The following is a 7622-nucleotide window of genomic DNA, read 5'->3' as shown; positions in this document are numbered from 1 at the left end:
CACTGAGTTATCTGTTGGGTGCAGAGCTTTACGTCAAGCACAACATTCAAATCAAGCGATTGGCTCGCAAATGTAGGAAACGAAGAAAATGTGCCACTTATTGCGGATCCTGCAGATGAGGCAGCAGTAAGAGGCCTGCTTAATGCCTGACAAGAAATGGAAGAGGAATTAAATCCAGGTGGCCAGGAAACTATGATGGGCAATGAACCTGTTGAAAACAGATCGATTGAAAGAGTTGCAATGGCACCAGGCAGGGCAGATGCCCAATGGATGTTACAACTGACGATGTTGCTCAGGAGTTGTCGTATCCAGCAATTTACTGCGGAAATAAGAGGACATCCACGAGAACTTATAGCAAAATTGCGCGATCTGAAATACGACGCTATGATCGACGTTGAGCGCGTGTGGACGTCCTTCAGTATATTTAGAAGTTCTACGAGTTGGAGCGCGTCAAAAATGCTATTTCTATTTGCCTGTGGAAAAAGTCTGGATCAAAAAATATAAATGCTGCAAATGCGAGGGATGAAAACTTTATCAGCAACCTTATCCAGCATGATGACGGCTATCATATCCTTAAAGGACTTCGATCCTTAGCTGCACATTGAGCGGCTGAAAAGAGAAAAGTTTTAGCCATGATCCGTCAGTTTGGATTGCCAACATTCTTCATAACAATGTCAGCAGCAGAGACAAAATGGCTGGAGTTGTTGGTCATATTTCGGAAGAGAGTCCACTGCCCTATCAAGTTCTGAAAAGGCGAGACTCATAAAGACAGATCCCGTTACATGTTCCAGATATTTCGACAATCGATTCAGCCAAATGTTGAAGTTGTTAAAAAATGGACTGTTTGGAGTACATTTAGTAGTCCGTTACTATTACAGAATTGAAATTCAGCATAGGGGATCACCACATTGTCATGGCATGTACTGGTTAAGCGATGCATCGCAATTGGAAAGTGATGGAATCATCAACACAACTGAAGTTGAAACTTTCATCGACCGATACATTACGACTGGTGGGGATGATTTGGACTTACAGGAATTTATTCAGTACCAAAAATACAGACATGGTCGAGCTTGCCTAAGACAGAAATTCTTTTCCCCTTGGATAATGAGGAGGGTATTGAGCAACACAAACTTCAWTTTATAAAAAATACAGGAACTATTAAATCTGACGGATCTCGCAGAAGAAGAATTAATACGGTTGAACTGCTTTGAACATTTTTTGGCGGATGAGGGGATTAACACTGATTATGAAGGATACAAGCTCGCTCTTGGCTCATCTATAAAAAAGCCATATATTTTCTTAAAAAGGAAATTTTCGGACAGACTACTAAATACCTACAATAAAAATATCCTTAGAATAATCATTAATAGAGCATAAATATTCAATTCATTTTGGGCGCCTACGCTTGCTGCAGCTACATAATTAATTATATAAATAAATCCAATAGAGGGGTATAAGCACTACTGAGACAAGCCATGGAGGAAATAAATGATAGGAATTTCTCCATTGAAAGAAAACTGCAGCACATCGGAAACAAATTTGTAAACGGGTCGGAAATATCGGCTCAATTAGMAGCTTATAATATATTGGGACTGCATTTATCGGAAGCGAGTAATGGAAAGATATTTATAAATACATCACATCCAGACAACAGAGTAAGGATGCTAAAGCCCAGATGTGAATTTGATGCTTTACAGGAGAATTCTACGGACATATACATATGTACCGAGTGTACTGGATCACTACTTTCAAAGGCCCGATCACTTGGAAGAACTATGCTTAGCAGATTTTGCAGCATGGTTCAGATTTTGCAAAACAAGTAGGAATATTTCTTTAAATAATGAAGACTACAATGAAGTAGAAAACGAGGATGACACGACCGCTGCACCTCCAATGGCATTAAAAGATGGATCAGGATTTTTAAGTAAAAGAAAGCAAGCACTTCTTCTGCGCTGGAAACGTTTTAGCGTTGAAAATTCAAGAGCTGATTTCTTCAGAGAAACTGCCATGATGTTTCACCCATGGAGAAATGAGGAGGCCGAGCTCTTAAGTACTGATGTCGAGAGTATTTGCAACGCACACAAGGTGCAAATAGAGCAGAATAGGCTCAAATATGACAACTTTTTATCTAATATTTTGCTCATATAATGCACAATGTCAATAAGAAGAAAATCTTCTACGAATATGTCGGAGGTGGTGCTGGAGTGGGCAAAACCCCGCTTATAACGACTATATATCAGTCGTTGACATTGCGCGCTAACAGTGTACCAAGAACTAACCCCGAAACAGCGAAGGTGTTACTCTGCGCACCCACTGGCAAAGCAGCATTTGGAATTGGAGGTCTAACACTTCATTCCGTTTTATCACTCCCCGTCAAACAGTTCTCCGCCGATCGTCGGCCCCTCAATAGTAATACATTGAACACTATGTATTCATGCTAATCTCATAGATATTAGGCTTATAATATTTAATTGATGAAATTTCAATAGTTGGTGCAAAGATGTTTGCGTATTTAGATTGTAGGCTAAAGCAAATTTTTAGGAGTAGTGCTTACTTTGGAGGCATTCCAATTATCGTGTATGGTGACTTAAAACAGTTGCCACCAGTAGGAGATCGATGGATATTTGTAACGTTAGATGACGGAGCATTTGTAACCACAATAGTCGTAGAAGTGAGAATGGAGTTAGCAGTAGTTGAAGCTGCAGACAATGCTTTCGATATAGCGGGAGCGAGATAATACACATTCACATTATCAGCAGAAACAGCAGCGTTAGACGGAGAAACGATTGTAGAAGCATTTGTACCAACAGCAATCGCAGCAGTGAAAGTGGGATGGGCAGCAGAGTGAGCATTCGAAGCTGGTGTAGAGAACTTGCCGTTATCGGACAATTTCTTTTGCACAATTCGGATCTCTGATTTAAGTTCGTTAAGCTCAACGATTAACGAATTTCGATCATCATTTTAATGAGAGCTCCTTCGATTTTTCACTTCCCAGTGAACTTACTCTCAACACCAGAGAATTAAGCAGCACATTTACCTTATAAGGATTATTAGGCTCCAACAAAGGTTCAGTTACTTCCTTGTTTGATTGTTCAGCATTTTGTTGTTGCGAATTAAAAATATGAGACTTGCACACTGAGCATTGCGCACTGGTGGCGACGCAGGCGGCGAACGATTGGAATTTCTTCGAACTATCCCGCACACTTCACAATAAAAATCATTTTTGGATTTCAGCAAAACATCCACATCAGCCTGTGATAAATTCATACACGACAAGTTGAAGAATTGATTACATTTATGGAAGCTGATCTTAGGATGAGCACGATCAGCGGCCATAGAGCAAACACACGGCATTAATATAGAATACATAATAGAACGCGGAGCAGAGAAAAAATACGTCAAATCAATGATTTTTGGGGGAATGGTGAAAAGTGTACGTTTCATGACAATATCTCAATTGTTACTCCAGTGTTCGAAGTTTAATGACGAAATCTCAATTTTCACTCAAGTTATAGCTTACACAGACGGATAGACAGACATCCGGATTTCAACTCGTTTCTCCATCCTGATCATATGTATGTAAATAAACCTATTTCTATCTCGATTAGTTTTCGGTAATGCAAGCAAACGTTAGGTGAACAAAAAATCACATAATCTCTCAGAAATGTAATATTCATGAAATGAGTTCTGTGAAATATAAATGAGGTCACTCACATTGGGCAGATTAAACACGGTATAATACAGATTATACGAGAACAAATTCTTCGAAAAAGTTTATGGGCGATGTGTATTGCATAATTAATGCTTACTTATTGCATGATTATAAGAAGTGCTTCCTACAAACCTTATATCGAATTCGAAGTATAGGATAATACATTTTATTATACTTTTTTATATACTGTGCCAAGCTGTGAATACCGAAAAACTTTATTGATTAAATTGTTATTAAAAAAATCGCTGAATAACCAAATTGTTATATCACAAGCTCCTGCGCTAAAGATAGCGCTGGACCTCACTTGAACAGCTATGAGCGTTGGTTCTTTGTGGTACTCAAAATATCTATCTCAGTGTGGCAAAAGCTGGGCAGCAGAGGAGAAAATACCTATTCTACGTTGCCTTCCTCCATACAGATAGATTGAGAGCACCATGTGTAAACCTATCGAATAGTTTTCAGTCAAAACACTAACAATTACTTCGCTAAGTGCAAGTGGTTCAGAGAACCACTTACAATCAGCCCCTCTGCACTAGAAGGATCTCAGCCGCAAAAGTGCTGGTTGTTGACCAGCGCTTGCCGGTTCTCCATAGGCTCACCAACATTTTGCTATGAGATCATGCGTTCCTTGATTACTTTTGAGTGCACAGTCAGCGAATTCAAAGCCAGTATAGTACCCAATGAAGGGAAAACAACATCTAAAATTTTGTAAATACAATTAGCAAAAACTAGTAAATTTAAAATGAGTATCCGTACATAAAACTAGCTGAGTTTTATTTGGATTTATGGCTATATCATTTGTATCTACCCACTCTGTTATCTCATTAATATTATTATCCTTTTAGGTAAATAATAGCCTTTAATATGAAACTATTATGTGTATTTCCCCGCTTTAAAGAAAATGTTTCTGCTCAATTGTATTTAAAAACGTTCTTGGCGAAAGCATGCACAAAAAAAATTTGTATTCATGTATTATAAATGCGATAACATTTTGGGAATTCATAATACATGAATACAAAAATGTTTAGACTTGTCTTTTTTTTCAATAAAATGAAAACACAAAGGAGTTAACTTATATTGAATTTGAGTTTCTAACGATATCAATTCCACACAATGAAACCGCATCTAAACAAAGTATTACAAATAATTTACATTTAACAGGTAAATTATTTGTAATACTCACCTCTTAAAAACATTTTTTGCTTACTTCATCACTTCTAAGGCTAAATTTCCACAAACCTATTTTTATATTCTTGCAAACAAGTGCTACAGAGTATTATAGTTTTGTTCACCTAACGGTTCTACGTATCATCTAAAACTATTCGAGATAAATATAGGGTTATAAACATATATACAGTGGTGGTCATATACTTAGCACACTCGCACTTTTCAGAAAAAATGTTCCATAAAATTCATTTCTTTACTAAAAACTTAAATATTTTCACATGTATTCATATTTCACAGATAGATTAACTTAAATAATAACATAAAGGACGATGTAATCAAAACCTACGAAAAAAGTAAAAATAAATGATTACTACGTTGGGCACATACTTAGCACATTTCAGATTTACCTACAATTCAGATTTACCTACAAAAACTTTGGCAATCCGCTCCGAACCAAATTTTACTTCAATATTTCGTTGGAAACCCCTTATTTTTGATCACTTCAGAACATCTTTTAGGCAAACTTTCCACCAAACGTCTACATTGTTCCACAGGTATATTCAACCATGCACTTTTGATGTTATGCACTTTTGATTTTTTGCCTTCAATCCTTCTCTCCACTTCACTCCACAAATTCTCAATTGGATAGAGATCAGGTGACTGAACTGGCCACTGCAGAATGAGAACGCATTGCTCCTCCAAGCAATTTTTCACCAAACGCGAAGTATGTTTGGGGTCATTATCATGCATGAAGTGCCACCTTAGAGGCATATGGTCGTCTACAAATGGAATCATGTGCTCTGTTAACATGTTCTTGTAAACAAATTGATCCATTTTTGACGTTATCCTAACGATAGGTCCAACACCGTGCCAAGAAAAAGCCGCCCACACCATAATATTTCCTCCTCCATGTTTCACTGTTTTTTGTGTATACCTAGAATTGTGCTGCTGGATACTGGAACGCCAGACGTATCGTTTACCGTCAGATCCAAATCTACAAAATTTAGATTCATCACTCCAGAGAACGTTCTTCCAGAAGGAAAGTGGTTTGTTGATGTGGGCTCGTGCGAATGAAAGGCGTGCTTCCAAGTTCTTCTTAGAAACAAACGGTTTCTTCTGTGAAATGCTTCCACGTAGTCCGCCTTCATTCAAACGACGTCCGATCATTTTGATCAAACCTCTATTCCGTATATTGCACAAAGTTCGGTTTTAATTGGTTTAGAGTTCTTGAATGGGTCGTTTTTTGAAATCCAACGAATTAGATGGTCTTCTTTAGAGATAGTTTTGCGAGGCCTAGGAGCTCGTACCACGGATTTAACTGTCCCAAATTCGTCAAAATGTCTAATTGCGTTATAAATGAGCTTCCTAGAACACCCAAGCGTTTTTGCAATCTGGGTTACCGACTGCCCTTCACTTCTTAACTTCACAATTATAGCCCGCTTTTCTTCCGACACAAACCTCTAGCCATATCTAATCAGTAAATTTAAATTTAAATTTAATTCAAAACCACAGTTATTATATTAAATAATCTCTCACCAACAAAATTTTTTATATTCGAAAATAAATATTTCTTAAAGCTTTAAAAAACTTCGACGGTTTAAGAAGTGTATTAAATATGTGTCCACTCACAAAAGCTGCGGATCGTTAAATAATCCTTCTATTTACGACAGTAGCAAAAACAAAGCGACGAAACTTTGCGATATCTTAGCTTGGCGCCTTGATCATGTCTAGACAAAGTGGCGCCTTTGAATTTTGTAACATTACGAAGAAAACATCGTTTTCATTTAGGTAGATTGATGTGTGCTAAGTATATGAACACCACTGTATATATAAATTATCAGGGTGACAAGAAAAGTTGAAATCCGGTTGACTGTCTGTCTGTCCGTCCGTCTTTGCAAGCTGTAACTTGTGTAAAAATTAAGATATCTTGACGAAACTTGGTATGTAAGCAGGTTCCTTAGTACAAAAAAAGTTCGAGTTCGAGTTCGTAGATAGGACCACGGCTACGCCTACAAATCGCAATTAACTGCAAACATATAAAGGGCCATAACTATATAAAGATATTTTATACAGAGCATCGCTGTAGCAAGGGGCACCTGCGGGCAAAATTTTTTGAAAAAGTAGGAGTGGCCCACCTTCTAACAAGCTTAATATATATATATATCCGAAACCACTACACACACCGACAGTATGAAAATGAATGGAATAAGAAAAACTATTAATAGCGTGATAAGTAACTAAATACGCAAGAGACATTAAATTTTATCTCCGAGATGATACAATAAGGCTTTGTGGGAGCTGGTGTGAAAATTGGTTGATGAGCGTGGCACCGTCACTATTCTTATGTCACCTTGTGAAAATGGGCGCACTCGGACAATAAACTTTTTGCGCATAAAACCTTTAACGTGTGACAAATTGTTCAAATTCAACAAAAACTGTTCAAGCCCCTACGTACCGAGTATTTGGATCCCAGTACCTATAGCTGACTTTTGATCGAAAGTATCGGTCAATGTGTGGGGGTATATGGTGGGTATATGGTATATGTCGTCAGTATAGGAAATGTTTATAGTATATTTATACTCTCGCAACAAAGTTGCTAAAGAGAGTATTATAGTTTTGTTCACATAACGGTTGTTTGTAAGTCCTAAAACTAAAAGAGTTAGATATAGGGTTATATATACCAAAGTGATCAGGGTGACGAGTAGAGTTGAAATTCGGATGTCTGTCCGTCTATAGCTAT

The sequence above is a fragment of the Bactrocera latifrons genome, unplaced genomic scaffold (assembly GCF_001853355.1).
Source record: "Bactrocera latifrons isolate USDA-ARS-PBARC rearing strain unplaced genomic scaffold, ASM185335v1 scaffold_1051, whole genome shotgun sequence".
NCBI classification, from domain to species: Eukaryota; Metazoa; Arthropoda; class Insecta; order Diptera; family Tephritidae; genus Bactrocera; species Bactrocera latifrons.
This window is presented reverse-complemented; position numbering follows the sequence as displayed.